The sequence below is a fragment of the Rana temporaria genome, chromosome 11 (genome assembly GCF_905171775.1).
Source record: "Rana temporaria chromosome 11, aRanTem1.1, whole genome shotgun sequence".
Classification (NCBI taxonomy): domain Eukaryota; kingdom Metazoa; phylum Chordata; class Amphibia; order Anura; family Ranidae; genus Rana; species Rana temporaria.
The window spans coordinates 123,840,415-123,855,813 of record NC_053499.1 but is presented as its reverse complement, the minus strand read 5'-3'; the positions used below and the strand labels follow the sequence as shown (position 1 = coordinate 123,855,813).

The 15,399-nt window shown below is 39.6% G+C and overlaps 2 protein-coding genes across 4 annotated transcripts in view; one reads left to right on the top strand and one right to left on the bottom strand.

Annotated features, from left to right (window-relative positions):
• MACROD1 (mono-ADP ribosylhydrolase 1) overlaps positions 1-15,399 on the bottom strand; it is a 1,095,428-nt gene that overhangs the window by 388,076 nt on the left and 691,953 nt on the right. The gene's annotated exons all lie outside the window — the stretch shown is intronic.
• Positions 1,320-15,399, top strand: part of FLRT1 (fibronectin leucine rich transmembrane protein 1) — a 150,913-nt gene continuing 136,833 nt past the window's right edge. Inside the window, exons 1-2 of the mRNA XM_040329045.1 lie at positions 1,320-1,730; positions 4,278-4,945. The gene's annotated coding sequence lies outside the window, so the exon portion shown is untranslated. The remainder of the gene's footprint in view (positions 1,731-4,277; positions 4,946-15,399) is intronic.

Sequence of the window (15,399 nt, the reverse complement as noted above, 5' to 3'; positions counted from 1 at the left end):
CAATATGCAAAACATTGATAGAAACAATAGTCAGTGTACATTGTTTTCTGATGAAGTGGGACACGAATCATAATTATAGTATAACTTTGTGATATCATTTGGGAAAAACAGTATTGTCTCAGGCCCCGTACACACGACCGAGTTTCTCGGCAGAATTCAGCCAGAAACTCGATGGGAGCCGTATTCTGCCGAGAAACCTGGTCGTGTGTACACTTTTGGCTGAGGAAACCGACGAGGAACTCGTCGAGCCAAATAGAGCACATGTTCTCTATTTCCTCGTTAGTCAATGAGGAAACTTGGCTCACCGAGATCCTCGGCGGCTTCACAAGGAACTCGACGAGCAAAACGAAGTGTTTTGCCCGTCGAGTTTCTCGGACGTGTGTACGGGGCCTCACTGAGAGATTATGTACAATGCAGTCCTGTTATATTGTCGTCCTGAATATGGGGGGGGGGGGGATGTATCATTATGCAAGTCAGATGATTTAGTAATAGTAATTATAATTTTAATGGGCACCTCAGCTATCAATATATATTTAGGATGATTGTATTTCTTTGTGTATGTTTTTTTTTGTTGTTTGTGTAAAATTTTGAAAATTATTCAAATAAAATTGGAATAATATTGCAAAGAGGACTATACCCAGTGCAGTAATCAATGGCCGCCACTAATGTGACATCATTGGAATCTGGTTGATCATCATTATCATCGCCTTTGCACTATTTACTGAATAAACCCAAGAGGAAAATATAAGAAGTAAACTGTTTAGGTTTATTTTTGTGGATGGAGGGTGGTGGAGGCAGGATGTGTCTTCACTGACCACAAGGAATGCTACAATGCCCAACCATGCTGCATCAGTAAAAGCAAGATATTACCAAAGGAACATATCGTCACTGGATATACGCAGCAGGTGCTGCAAAATAAATATGAATTTCATACAGCCTGCCCGATCACAATTACCTAAAAAATTGTTTTGGGATCAGACATACTATCATACCCATAGCTGTAAATCTTAGTTTGTACAGATGAGAACTTGCAGTACTCTTATACTAACTGGCATCCATTGCAATATTTGCATTGATGCAGCAAGCACACTGATATGGCCCATTCCTCCTTAATACTTCTAATTGTCAGCTAGGATTGTAGTGCAAATGTGGCCCAAAATGCATTTGAGTAATTGACTTTGAACATACACTCAAGCTCTGAGATGTAGAGATTGTTGGCACATTTTTTTTTCGGTATTCCTAATACAGAAGCACATACTATTACGTATCTTCAATTAAATATTGTATTTTCATGATGTGCTTATCCTTTGCTCTTCCTTTTTCTACATTCTTGTATTTCCCGTTATTTTCCATCCATTTTCTGTGCTGTGCTGGCTCTCTGTATATTCCTCTCTGCTCTCTTCTTCTCCCTCCCTCTTTCTCTCCTCCTCCTGTTCTCTGGTTCTTTCCTCTTTCCTCCTCCCTCTCTCTCTCTCTCTCTCTGTGCTTTTTGCTCTAATGCATTTCACACTCATGCCCTGATATTCAATACAATCTTTATTCACTATCCCGAGAGGTTGCCCTTACGAGGGTCAGACTACCGTGTGCTGCCACTGTTTCAGCTGGGGTGTATAAATGGAGGGGGGCTATTTCCGAGAGACACTTGGACCATGGAAGAAAGCTCTATTTATCTGCTGTATATATGAACATCTCCGGTCTACATGAGTCTCGTACTGCAATGTATAGCAATGGTGAGAAAGATGCCTTCTTCTCTCCTCATCTCTCCGCATTATTTCTCATCTGATGGTTTTCCGAAGTGATATGTTGCTGTAATGGTATTTTACTATTCATCATATACCTATTACTAATAACTCTTATTGCTCTATAAAACTGCTCGGTGAAATTGCTTGAACAGCTGTGTCTGAAAACATCTTATTAACCATTTAACAGTACATAGTTTGTATGTATGCAAAATAAGCTTTTGTTAGAGTAGGAAGCATTACATAATACGGTTTTGTGCAATGTAGGGAGCCACTGTCATGTTGCCATATCTATTCCCTACAGAACTTCTAGCATGTCTCTATATTTTTGTGTACCTCCTGTTGCATCACGTCTCCTACAAATAGTAATTTTTCATTCAAAAGTCTTTTATATTCACTCCTACAACTTGATCTGTACACCCCCTTCTTTCTGAATCTTCATATGACCAGTTTGGTGAACCTCAGCCTACTGAATACTCTGCCCCTCTCCCTTTATCTCCAAAAACCACATACATATTATGTAATGGCTTAGTACCAAACACTTAGTACCAACCATTTCCAATATCCTAGATGGGGTCACTGTCTAGTTGGGTTTTATCTCCAATATCCTACATGGGGTCACTGTCTAGTTGGGTTTTATCTTCATTTATAGGTACATCTTCCCAATTTTTTGTCTTTTTTTTTCGATGTCCCCTCATGTCTCATTTGCCCGACTCTCACCTCATTAAGAAACCCGCAAAGCTTAACAAGTAGAAGAACGAGACACTCTTCTTATCCTTCCTTTTTCCCCACCTTTTGTTAACACATTATGCGCTCATATACTTATATTCCTGTGCATCTGACAATTGTACTCATTATTACAAAGATGTTTAATTAGCCAAAGACGTTACTTGGATTCACAGTACGCAGGCAGCACTGTCTGTTCTCACTTCTTTTCTCTCACTCCCTCCCTCTTTCACTCGTTCCGCGGCCTGCTTTTAGATTGTGTGTACGCCTTCAGGCTCTGTTATAGCTGCCACATTTCTCGATTCATGCCTGGTATATGTGTGCGTATGATGTTGTGCTTTATTGTGAGAAAATGATCACTAAAAATAACTAAACTGAAGACACAACTCTAACAAAAATCTCAAACATCTTGCGCTACCGTACTCTTAGGCGACTATGCACAGTACAGTTGCCTTGTGTTAGAGCGATGTGTGGTATACATAAAGTGAAAAGGGCTTATTGTTTTTATAAGAAAGAATAGGTACAGATAGCATTTTCATGGCGTTAAAATGCTGCTTGATAAAAGATTTAAAAAAAAATCTGGTACCTTTGCATACCTGAACAGTATGGAGGTTGAACTGCATGGACTTGTGTCTTTTTTCAACCTAACTATGTAACTATATACATCGATCAGCCATAACATTATGGCCACTGACAGGTAAACGGAAGATCTCGTTGCAATGGCATCTGAAAATTGGTGGGATATATTAGGCAGCAAAGTGAACATGTTGGCCATAAAGTTGATGCGGTGAAAGCAGAAAAAAATGGGCATTGCAGTTTGTTGTATATGGGGCTGTGAAGCCCATGGTGACCCATGTCCACAGCCAAAAGTTTCTACAATGGTCACATCAGAACTGGACTACAAAGCAATGGAAGAGGGTGTCCTGGTCTGATAAATTATGTTTTCTTTTACATTATGTGGATGGCCGGGTGCATGTACGTCACTTACCCGGCACCAGGATGTGGTATAAGAAGGCAAGCCGGTAGAGGCAGTGTGATGTTTTGGGCAATGTTCTGCTGGGAAACCTTGGGTCCTGCCATTCATGAGTATGTTACTTTGGTGTCCATTCCTTTATGGGTGAGGGCTGTTTTAGCAAAAGGGGGCTATACTCAATATTAGGTGAGTGGTCATAATGTTATGGGTGATCGGTGTATGACCACAACTTATCTGAGCACAGGAACCTTAACCTGACTTCTGGGAATTTTTTGGCCAATATATCATTCCTCCTTACTGATGCTATATACATAAACTGGTGCTATGCCTTTAAACTCATGGGGGCTCGTCTGACGCGTGCGTTCTTTTGGAAATGCGTGTCAGGTGAAAAGGTCATCCTGGCAGAATCAGAAGCTCTCTTGTGGGCCCCTTAAGCTGTCTGAACAGTAAGCAAATTTAACGTGCGAGGTGATGATTAGAAGGAATGCACTTTTGTGTGTTATATTAACATACCAGTGAGGAGACTGTACTAATGTGCCACAATAACTCCTTATTAGCAGAAGCTACTTCTCAAATGTCGGTGCATCAAGTTGTCACTGATTGCTGAGAGGTTTTCTTAGTGTCAGACAAAACACAACCATCCTAAGCAATATTTTCCAACGTAATAGGACTTTTAGCATTGACTCATTGATAGAGAAATGCGTAATTAGCAGATGCAAGATTGGAACAGCAAACTACCTCCTTTCTGTAAACATCCTATTAGCACTTGTGCAAAGGTTACCTTACACCAGATTGCTTCACCTTAATGAAGATATTTCTCTCCTTTTCTTTTAAAACAGGTATTAGAAGACCTTACAAATTGTCGGAAAAAGCTGTGGATGGAGAAATGGTAATAATACCGTGTGCTTTTCTACAAAATTATAAAATGAGGACCTAAGTGGAGTGTACAGTCTTCCCTACTTGCTCTTCCAGGCATCATTTCTCTTCAACATCAAAGTTAAGGCACTTCATGTCCTCAAGTGGTACTGTTGTTGGTTATTTGTGGGGTTAGGAAGTTCTTCATGCCACCCCCTTTTTGCGAAGAGAAAAATCAATCCCTTCATTCCATGTCCATGAAAACCTTCTGATGAAAGGTCCCTAGATCCTCTCTCTGCCTCGGTCACGCAACAGCACACTTATTCCATGCCCACAACCCCCCCTCCGCCTGTGTCTGCCATGAAGGAGGATCACTCATTACTATAAAGAAGAGGAATAGGAGGAGGTAGAAAAAAAAAATATATTTTTTCTACAGAAAAGGAAAACACGAAAGAGGAAAAGATGTACGAATCTGGTCTGTTGAGCTAGACTGTGGAATAAGCCCTGTGAGGTGCAAGAAAGGGTTCTCTGTGTGGATTGGATGCTTCCTCTGACCATGCTGTGTTGGATTTACAAATACCAGAAACGTGTCATGGAGAATCTACTATAGACAACAGGAGGAAACATATGCCTTCCGTTTTCTAAAAAAAAGGTATGCGCAAGTAGATAGTGTTATAAAGAATGCATGTTTTTTTTTTCTTTCTGACAGTTATGTTTCATCCTGAAAGTTGTAGTGCTCTTAGAAGTGGCAGCAATTTCATTCAGCCTTTCTTGGGTGAAATTTACATTTTCAGATATTTTCTTTATTCAGCTTTGCAATTGTAATCCTGCCTTATAAGTAGTCCTCTGACAAAAAAATAATCAGCTTGCCGGTTACATATAAAGGAGGGTGCAACAGCTCAATACAGGCTTAAACAGAAGATACAATCTTGTGTACCAAAAAAAAAATTGTATACAAAAATAAATATGTTAAAATAATTAGTAGTGTACATAGACGAACATGATGATTTATCCAATAGGGAGTGAATAAACAAAAATGGCACTGTAAAATATGCAACAACAAAAAAACAAAAATGAATAAACGTGTTAAAAGCACATACTTTATACATAGATTCATATAATATTAATAAAATTAAGGAATCACATGGTTACACATAACTCTTCTCCGGCTAAGATGCACCTTGCACTGTATGAACCTAGAGACACTGCTGGTTTATAACCCACACTGTTAGCTGTTTCCTAAGTCTTTGTCTAGATACGATACATAAGAGAACTGAACAATTGCCGGAGCTTTCTTTTGTTATACTTTCTGTAGGAAAAGACAGCGGAGATTGGGACAAAAACATAATGGGCCCTCCTAAATCGTGCAGGCATTTTCCTCTATTTTACATTGCCAAGGATGTTTGTTTTTACGTGTCTTACCATTGCACAAAATAGGATTTTAACTAGTAATGTCATTTTACAGCTCCAATGTGATATTTTACAAACTATCATATACCTGCCGAAGTACAGTAACACAGCAATTAAGCCCAAAATCATTCTCCTGATGTATAAATACAATCTAGAAGTATCATCAGCAAGGGGGATATAATTAAGTATAAATGGGAGCCAGGTGATCATTATAGAATTTAAGGTTACAATAAAGCCGCACACACAAGGGCTGCATTCCAGGTTGTGGTCAAAACTAAACATGTTATGATGACATAAAACATGTCTCCAGTGAGCACTGGCTCATTAATCCATGGTAATCTAGCCATGTCCATCTGTCAGGTGTGCGTGTTGGAAAGGAAGGGATCCGCCTTGGGGAAAGTAGACACAGAAAACCACAAAGTGACATGACAACTCTCTTAGGGCCTAAGGCCGTTCTGATCTGCTGGCAATCATCATACTGGAACAGATTTATGAATGCCAACAGACAAGATGCATTGCAGAATTTGTTTCTGTATGTTAAAAGGCCACATTATATACAATTATACGTAATGGACTGCACAAAATAAAATGTGCTACAGTTTTAGGGAACCTGTAAAAAAAAAAAAAATATTAAAAATGTATTAAAAATTCAGTTCCACTTTGTCTCCAGCACGGCCTCCCAAATAAACTCTACCTCACAACCAGTCCTCTTCTAGGTTAAATGTGGACCCACGTCAGCCTGGATACCCAGTATAGGGTTGTCACCTCATGCCTTTAAAACTAAACACATATTAATTACACAGGTTCTGGGGCTAATTTAATGCAGGTAAAGCACTAGCTGAATTGAATTCCCACATTATTCAGCCACACGACCTGTGTAATGAATACAATGCTATGACAAAGTTTTTTTCCCCTTCTGATTTATTTTACATTTTTTGCATATTTATCACACTTAAATGAATCAGATCATAAAACAAATATTATTACACAAAGATAAATACAAAATGCCGTTTTTAATTGATGGGTTTTATTTATTACGGCAAAAAAGCTGTCCAAACCTGCCTGGATTTATGTGAAAAAGTAATTGCCCCGTAAACCTAATAACTGGTTATGCCACCCTTGGTGGCAACAACTGCAATTAAGTGTTTAGGAAAACTGGCAAGGAGTCTTTCACATTGCTGTGGGGCAATTTTGGTCCACTCTTTGCAGAATTGTTTTAATTCAGCCACATTGGAGGGTTTTCCAGCATAAGGTCATGATACAGCATATCAATTGGATTCAAGTCCGGGCTTTGACTAGGCCTCTCCAAAATCTAAATTTTGCTTTGTTTGAACCATATGAAGGGGGACTTGCTGTTGTTTTTCGGATCATTGTCCTGCTCCATAACCCAAGTGCACTTGAGCTTGAGGTCACAAACTGATGGCTGGACATTCTCCTTTAGGATTTTCTAGTAGAGCTAAGAATTCATGGTTCCATCAATTATGGTAAGTCAACCAGGTCCTGAAGCTGCAAATCAGCCCCAGACCATCACGTTACCACCACCATGTCTGACTGTTGGTATGATATTCTTGTACAAAAATGCTGTATTCGTGTTATGCCAGATGTAATGGGTCACACAAAGTATAATTTTTGTCTCATCAGTTCACAGAATATTTGCCTAAAAGTCTTGGGGATAAGCAAGATGTTTTTTGGTAAATGTGAGATGAGCCTTTGTGTTATCTTTGGTCAGCTGTTGGTTTTGGCCTTGGAACTCTCCCATGGATGCCATTTTTGCCCAGTCTCTTTCTTATTGTTGAACCACAAACACTGATCTTACCTGAGGCAAGTGAGGCCTGTTGTTCTGGGTTCTTTTATGACCTCCTGGATGAGTCGTCGTCGTCGTGCTCTTGGAGTAATTTTTGTAGGCCACTCCTGGGAAGGTTCAACATTGTTCCAAGTTATCTCTATTTGTGGATAATGGCTCTCCCCGTGGTTCACTGAAGTTCCAAAACCTTAGAAATGGCTTTGAAATCCTTACTAGATCGATACATGTTTGTTTCTAAGCTGTTTTGGATTTTTTTTCAATTGCGGGATGATATGTGACATTTGTGATCCATTAGCGTGCTTCAGACAGCTTCTATTTATGTGATTTCTTGATTCAACAGGTCTGGCAGGTGAAATTTAACTTGGATTTCCAAAAAATTGTGGTTATTCAATAATAAATTCATAATTCAGCATGGGAGGGGGCACTTACTTTTTCACACAGAGCCAGGCAGCTTTTTCCCCTTAATAAATGAAATAATATTTTAAAAACTGCATCTTGGATTTACTCGGGATATCTTTGTGTAATATTAAAATGTGTTTGATGATCTGAATCATTTAAGTGTGAGAAATACGCAAATAAATCAAATAAAATCAGGAAGGGGGCAAAATACTTTTTCACAGCACATATGTGTTCAGTTTTAAATGGATGAGGTGGCAACCCTATCACAGTATGTTATTGCCGAAAATGGTGCTGACATCATAACATAGCCACAGCTCTGGAAAATGACCGGAGAATATCACATGACCTGCCAGAACGCACTAAGAATAAAGGTACGTATAATAGGATTTTTTTTAAATATATGCAGAACGAAGGTGCTGGGAGGAAGGGGATTTTTCAAAAATGTAGTTCTGCTTTAACATCTTATGAGTTGTTGATGAAAAGATTGCCAAGAAGTTTAGTCTCGTCTCGGTAGCTTGAGAATATAATCACCCATCTAGTTTAGATTTATATATCATTTTACAGCATAATCATCATAAGAACATTAAAAAAAAAAATAGAAAAAAAAAAAAAACCAATATATAACATAGAAATATTACATATTACAATGTAAAATATTACATACAATGGATAATGCTTATTTAATCACTTTCTTGGCCAGATTCCCAGTATTTCAGGGCAAGATCTTAGGTCTTTCTAAAAAAAATAAACATTTATGTTTTCCAAGACACTGTAAATAAGGGTGACATAGAATACGTATAGCACAAGTGTTCATGACCAGCTCTACAAAACAAAGTAAGAAAATATGTAATATGGGGCTTACATTGGATAGCTGCTGCCAACATCGGAAAAAGTTATAATGTCGATGCTTAGGCCTTCATTCTAAAAATGTCCTCTGCCAAAAGGCTTTTTTTCTTCCAAGTGCCAAAAATGCTTGCATACAGTTGGTATTTTGTTAGTTCCAAAATAATCTCCAAAACCCACTGGTTTATACATTCCATTATACAATGTGGACTTAATGCTTTTCCCTTTAGTGTTCTCTGCTGGGTGAATTCCAACATCGCATGAGGACCACAAAGATGGCTACCACAAAGTGCCAAAAGTGCTTGCATACAGTCGGTATTTTGTTATTTCCAAAACAATATCCAAAGCCAACTGGTTTATACATTCCATTATACAATGTGGACTTAATGCTCTTACCTTTAGTATTCCCTGCTGGCTAAATATCAACATTGCACGAGGACTGCAAAAATGGCTACAGAATCTCATAATCACAGTGATCTCAGTACATATTAATGGCCATGCCAGCCATTCTACTGAACACGTCAAACTCCAGCTCTAACCAGGCTCATTGCCACCTTCATTACCATGTCAACCCCTTTCATTGTCCTATGAACATTAGATGAAAAAAACTGATTTGATTGTTGTCCTAAAACAACTGTACCCAACCAGTAGCACAAAACTGCTTTAGAAGTGCTAGAGCTGTGTACCGTATTTTTAGTTACATTATGTCTTTTATCCAAAAAGAACAAACTGAGAAGTAGTACTTATCCAATATAAGAGAAGTAGAACTTTTACACGTTATCAAAAAAAAAAGAGAAAGGAGAGAGAAAAAGGGAGGAGTGGTGGAAAAGAAGAGAATCAGCCTAGTACCCTGATGCTAGTACAAGGCCATAGAAAGGAGAATGGAGAGTTATGCCGCGTACAGACGGTCGGAATTTCCGACAAGAAAAGTTTGATGTGAGCTTTTGGTCGGAAATTCTGACCGTGTGTAGGCCCCATCTGACTTGCATATGAATGTCCGACAGCAAAATTTTGAGAGCTGGTTCTCAAATTTTCTGTCAGGAAAAGTTATTGTCGGAAATTCTGTATGCAATTCCGACATGCAAAAAACTCTGAATAAATTTGACGCATGCTCGGAATCATTGAAGTTAATTTTTCAAGGCTCGTTGTAGTGTTGTAAGTCACCTCGTTCTTGACGGTCGGAATTTTGTGTGACCGTGTGCCAAAATTCAGTCGGAAAAAAATCCACGGTTTTCTTTCACGATTTCCGATCGTGTGTAAGCGGCATTAGGGTAAAAAATTTAACAGAAATAGCAGAGCGGGATAGGTAGGGGACAGCTGGTATGACTGGATAATTAAAGAATGTACCTTAAAGGAAGACAATAATAAGATAAGAGAAAATTTAAAAAGAAAGACTTTTTTATTTTTTACAGTGGGGGAGAGCCATCGATTCTAAGGCCAATACATGTGTATTTATAAATGGCCCAGGCACCACAACACACATCTACACCGAGAGGTTATTAAAATGTTTTCTATAGTTTAGTGGTTCCCTTTATTCTGCATATTTACCTGTGTTACTGTATGAAAGCGGACATGCTGCTGGTATGTAAAGGCCTTTCAAGTGTATCACTTAAAACCAATACAGCAGTGTTTGTGAGCACAAGTAAATGTATATGCAAAATATATTCTATTCTATGAATATTATGCAGTTGTTAAAATGCTCTCAGAATACATAAAGGGACAGGGATGTAGGTCTACAATGATATTATGTACAACAATAGGGTTTATATGTTGTTGTTTTTTTTTTTTTTAATCTTTGACAAAGATTATCATCAGGGGCTAATGACCCAGTTTCACAATTAACAACATGCATTATTAATTTCCTGAGAATAAAATACTGGTCCACATGTTGATTCCTTTAAGATTTGCCATTAAATAAATATAATTTGCCATTAAAGATTTGCCATTAACCACTTGAGACCCGTAGGACGTCCTGGGACATCCTGGACTTTGTGCGGTGATATCTGAATGATGCCTGCAGCTGCGATTCTGTGCACCAGAAGAATGATCAAAGCGGCGGTTACGGCACTCGATCGTTCTCCCGCCGCCATCCGGTGCTTGTCCGGGCTCTCCCGTGCCATCGGGGGCCCGGAGAGCGAATCGTTGGTGAACCATAGAGATGACTGGTGACGTTTCGCCCGGTACACGGAAGTAAACAAAGCCGCAATCGCGTCTGTCGGCATGTAATCAGTGATTTTTTTTTCACCGATTTCATGTTTGTAAGCCTGTAGGAAAAAAAAAATAATAAAAAAAAAATAAATTTAAACGCCCCTGTCCCGGTCGCATATGTAAACACCGTTCAAACCCCACATGTGAGGTATCATCGCGTGCGTTACAGCGTGTGCAACAATTCTAGCACTAGACCTACTCTGTAACTCAAAAATAGTAACCTGTAAAACAATTTAAAGCGTCGCCTATGGAGATTTTTAAGTACCGAAGTTTGGCGGCATTCCATGAGTGTGCGCAATTTTAAAGCGTGACATGTTAGGTATCTATTTACTCGGCGTAACATCGTCTTTCACATTATACAAAAAAATTGGGCTAACTTTACTGTTTTGTTATTTTTTAATTCATGAAACTGTTTTTTTCCCTAAAAAAAAGGCGTTTGAAAAATTATTGCGCAAATACCGTGCGAGAAAAAAAGTTGCAATGACTGCCATTTTATTCCCTAGGGTGTCTGCTAAAAAAATATATAATGTTTGGGTGTTCTGATTAATTTTCTAGCAAAAAAAATTTGATTTTTACATGAAGGAGAGAAGTGCCAAAATAGGCCCGGTAACAAAGTGGTTAAATAAAATGATCTCTTTGTGATGCCATCATTCCCCTTCACCTCATTGTTACTTGTTACAAAAATACTGATAAAAGGTCCAATATAAGATCCAAGATCCATATAAGTCCAATATAATGCAAAGACCCCATAAGCACTCAACAAAAAGTGCTATGGATGTATCTTCTGATTTTGATTGACGGGAAGGGAGGGACCTCTGGCAAGTTCAATGGCCGCTATGTAACTGCTAGTTGAATTGCCGCTTCCTTTCCATAAAGGTTTAAACGGATCAGCGAAACACACTGAAAATTTTTCTGAATAGGAAAGTAAAAAAATACTCAGCCATGTTGCATAGCTGAGTCCCTAAAAATGATATGCCAATATCGCGCCTCATTTGCACCACTGAATCAAAGGTGAATTTAGATAAGTTGTGTTCTACCTTTTTGTCTTTTATTTTTGTTTTTTACCAGATGGGTCTTATTATTACACAGTGCATATATTTTAGAAGTGAGCACACACCTCTGATTAATATAAGTATGCACTGTGAACCTGTCCTTTGTCTGGTCTTAGCAAAATAGAATAATCGAGACACCAAAAAGGAGTTTATACTTACTTTCCTTTTGCTCCCTTGAGCATGAGCGATGCTTGTAGGTAGCTCATGTACCTGTCAGGATAAGCTTATGCAAGATCCTCTAAATGTGTTTATTAAAGCCTATTGCATTAGGGTGTGCACACCAAAGCTCAAACACACATGCGTGTGTAATATACCATATATGGCAGTGGGCAAGTCAGTAGGGTTTAGTCAGCAGGGCAGAGATCGGTGTCAGTAGTTTATCTTTATTTGTATTATTATTATTTTTTTACAAATTTATTTTTATTATTTTTTTTGTTATATATATATATATATATATATATATATTTTTTTTTTTTTAGGAGCCCTGTTTGGGGGCTTTGGTGAAATATCAGTGGTCTAAACAGACCCCTTATGTCTAACTTTTGAGACAGAGAAAGGGACTGAGGACAGATATTCCCCAGTCCCTTTCTCTGCAGCCAGGCAGCACAGGGAATCTGCATAGTACAGGGTGATTAGGGTGTGCCCAGGCACACCTTACACCCTATGTGCGCACGCCTATGACGCCGAGGTTTACTAAGCAACGAGGGGCGTTGAACCTCTAACACCACATAATGATGAAGTGGCGTATTGGCCAAAAAATACATCTTTGGTGTTACCAATACATTTTTATTCCATACTTCTGATGACTTCAACCCTTCCATGACATCAGCCACCACACAACCAAGGGCGCCTCTGCCACAACAAACCGTGAAGGTATTTTTCTCTCCACCCACAAATTTTAGTTTTAGTAATAGTAGTAAGAGTATTGTTCTTATAGATTGGTTTTGATGTTCTTCATTTTAGAACAGGGGATGAGGATACTTTGGAATCACAGAGAATGTAGGGACATTTGCGTTAATCATCATGACACATACCCTTAATATAGGCCAAATATATACATCAAATTTTTACACCAAACGTTATGACTACCCACATAATATTGAGTAGGCCTCCCTTTTGCTGCCAAAACAGCCCATTTTACCGACAAAGAAGCCCTGCCTCTGACCTGTCGAGGCATTAGCACCACTAGACCTCTGAAGATATGCTGTGGTATTTGGCAACAAGCCATCAGTAGCAGATCTTTTAAAGTGGATGTAAACCCGGTTCATTAAATTTGAGCTGCACACATATATCTGTAGTGTTTTCTAATCTCTCTTCAAAGCACTATGTCCTGTGTAGCTGTCTCCTGCTCTGGTCTTTAGCCTGATAACTTCTGACAAGTTCTACGTCACAAATGATAAAAGCAGTCAGAGGTTTATGTTGGGGAGGATGCTATAAATAGATTAGCAGTGTGCTGAACGATTCAAGGGACAGAGCTGAAAGTCTCTACCTATGATGAGGGGGGCGTGTGCCTTTCCTCCAATCAGCTGTCTTGGCTGTATGCCCAGGCTTCATTGCAGTGCTAACCAGGAAGAGAAAATCTCCTTTTCTCGCAGAACATTGGCCAAAGAATCACACTGCCTCTATTGGCTTGCCCTCTTTCCATATTGCATCCTGATACCGTTTCCTGCCTAGGTAAATGCTACCCATGCACCTAGCCAGCCACATAATGTAAAATAAAAAGTGATTAATCAGACAGACCACTTTCTTCCATTGCTCCGTGGTCCAATACTGATGCTCACGTGCCCATTGTAGGCACATTTGACTGTGGACATTGATCAGCATGGGTACACTGACTGGTCTGTAGCTACACAGCCCCATACACAACAAACTGCAATTGCCATTTTTTCTGCTTGCAACTAGAGTTGAGCGTGGACACCTGGATGTTCGGGTTCGGGTCCGAACCCGAACTTTAAAAAAAAAGTTTGGGTTCGGGAACCCGAACTCCGAACCCCATTGTAGTCAATGGGACACGGACTTTTAGAAAAAAAAAATGCGCGGAGGTCCCCGCAAATTCAATAACCAGACCCTTTAGGTCTGGTATGGATATTAAGGGGAACCCCGCCGTCAATTAAAAAAAAAAATGACGTGCGGTTCCCCCTAAATATCCATAACCAGACCCGTTATCCGAGCACGTTGACCTGGCCAGCCGCAGAAAAGAGGGGGGGGCAGAGTGCGGCCCCCCCCTCTCCTGAACCGCACCAGGCCACATGCCCTCAACATGGGGAGGATGTCCCCATGTTGATGGGGACAAGGGTCTCATCCCCACAACCCTTGCCCGGTGGTTGTGGGGGTATGCGGGCGGGAGGCTTATCAGAATCTGGAAGACCCCTTTAACAAAGGGGACCCCCAGATCCTGACTCCCCCCCTGTGTGAAATGGTAATGGGGTACAGGGTACCCCTACCATTTCACGAAGGAAGTGTAAAGTCTTGTAAAAAAAAAACACACACACCGTAGAATAAAGTCCTTTATTAATAAAAAAAAAAGAAAAAAACTCCAGTGGTGATAATCCACTCGTTCCCGGCTTCCTGCTCCAACGTTGTCCTGATCCAGCGATGGGATCCCGGACCCAAACTTTTTCCAATTATTCGGGTTCAGGAAAAACCCAAAGTCCGTACCGAACCCGAACTTTACAGTTCGGGTTCGCTCAACTCTACTTGCAACACATCAACTTCATGGACAACATGTTTACTTGCTGTCTAATATATCCCACCGACATTCAAATGCCATTGTAAGAAACTAATCAATGTTATTCACTTTACCGGTCAGTGGTAATAAAGTTATGGCTGGTTAGTGTATATTGTTAGTCTGTATCCGTATGTGGCTGCACATTCATATTACGCCGGAGTGTTCAGTGAGACTTCTCTCTGGTATTGCTTACACACTCTGGCAGCTAAAACTCTGAACAGTGTCCCTCTGATTCTGATCCCTCCCTTTCCACATGGGATTATCAGTACATAGAATGTTGTATATTAACATCCCCCTGTCCTGATAACCCTTTCCCCTTAAGCCCAATAGGGTGAAACGCGTCAGCTTGGCATGTCCACGGGTGGGAATGATCAAGGAATCCAGTGTGGCTAAATCAAGTATCTATGGTATGATGCCATCAATGTATGGCTTTGATTCTATGTTTACTAAATACAGGTTAACCTTTAATGCTTTTATAGTGTGCCTGTCAAGTACTTGTCTATATTTCTACAGTAGAGGATTATTCTGGGTTTATGTGTAGCGCTGTCTTGTTAGTCACTTCAGCTTCTTATTAACAAAGCAACATATCAGCGTTTATTAGTCCCATTCTCAAGTTTGAGCATAAATAGCATAAATTAAGTTTTATGTGCATTTTGAGGAGC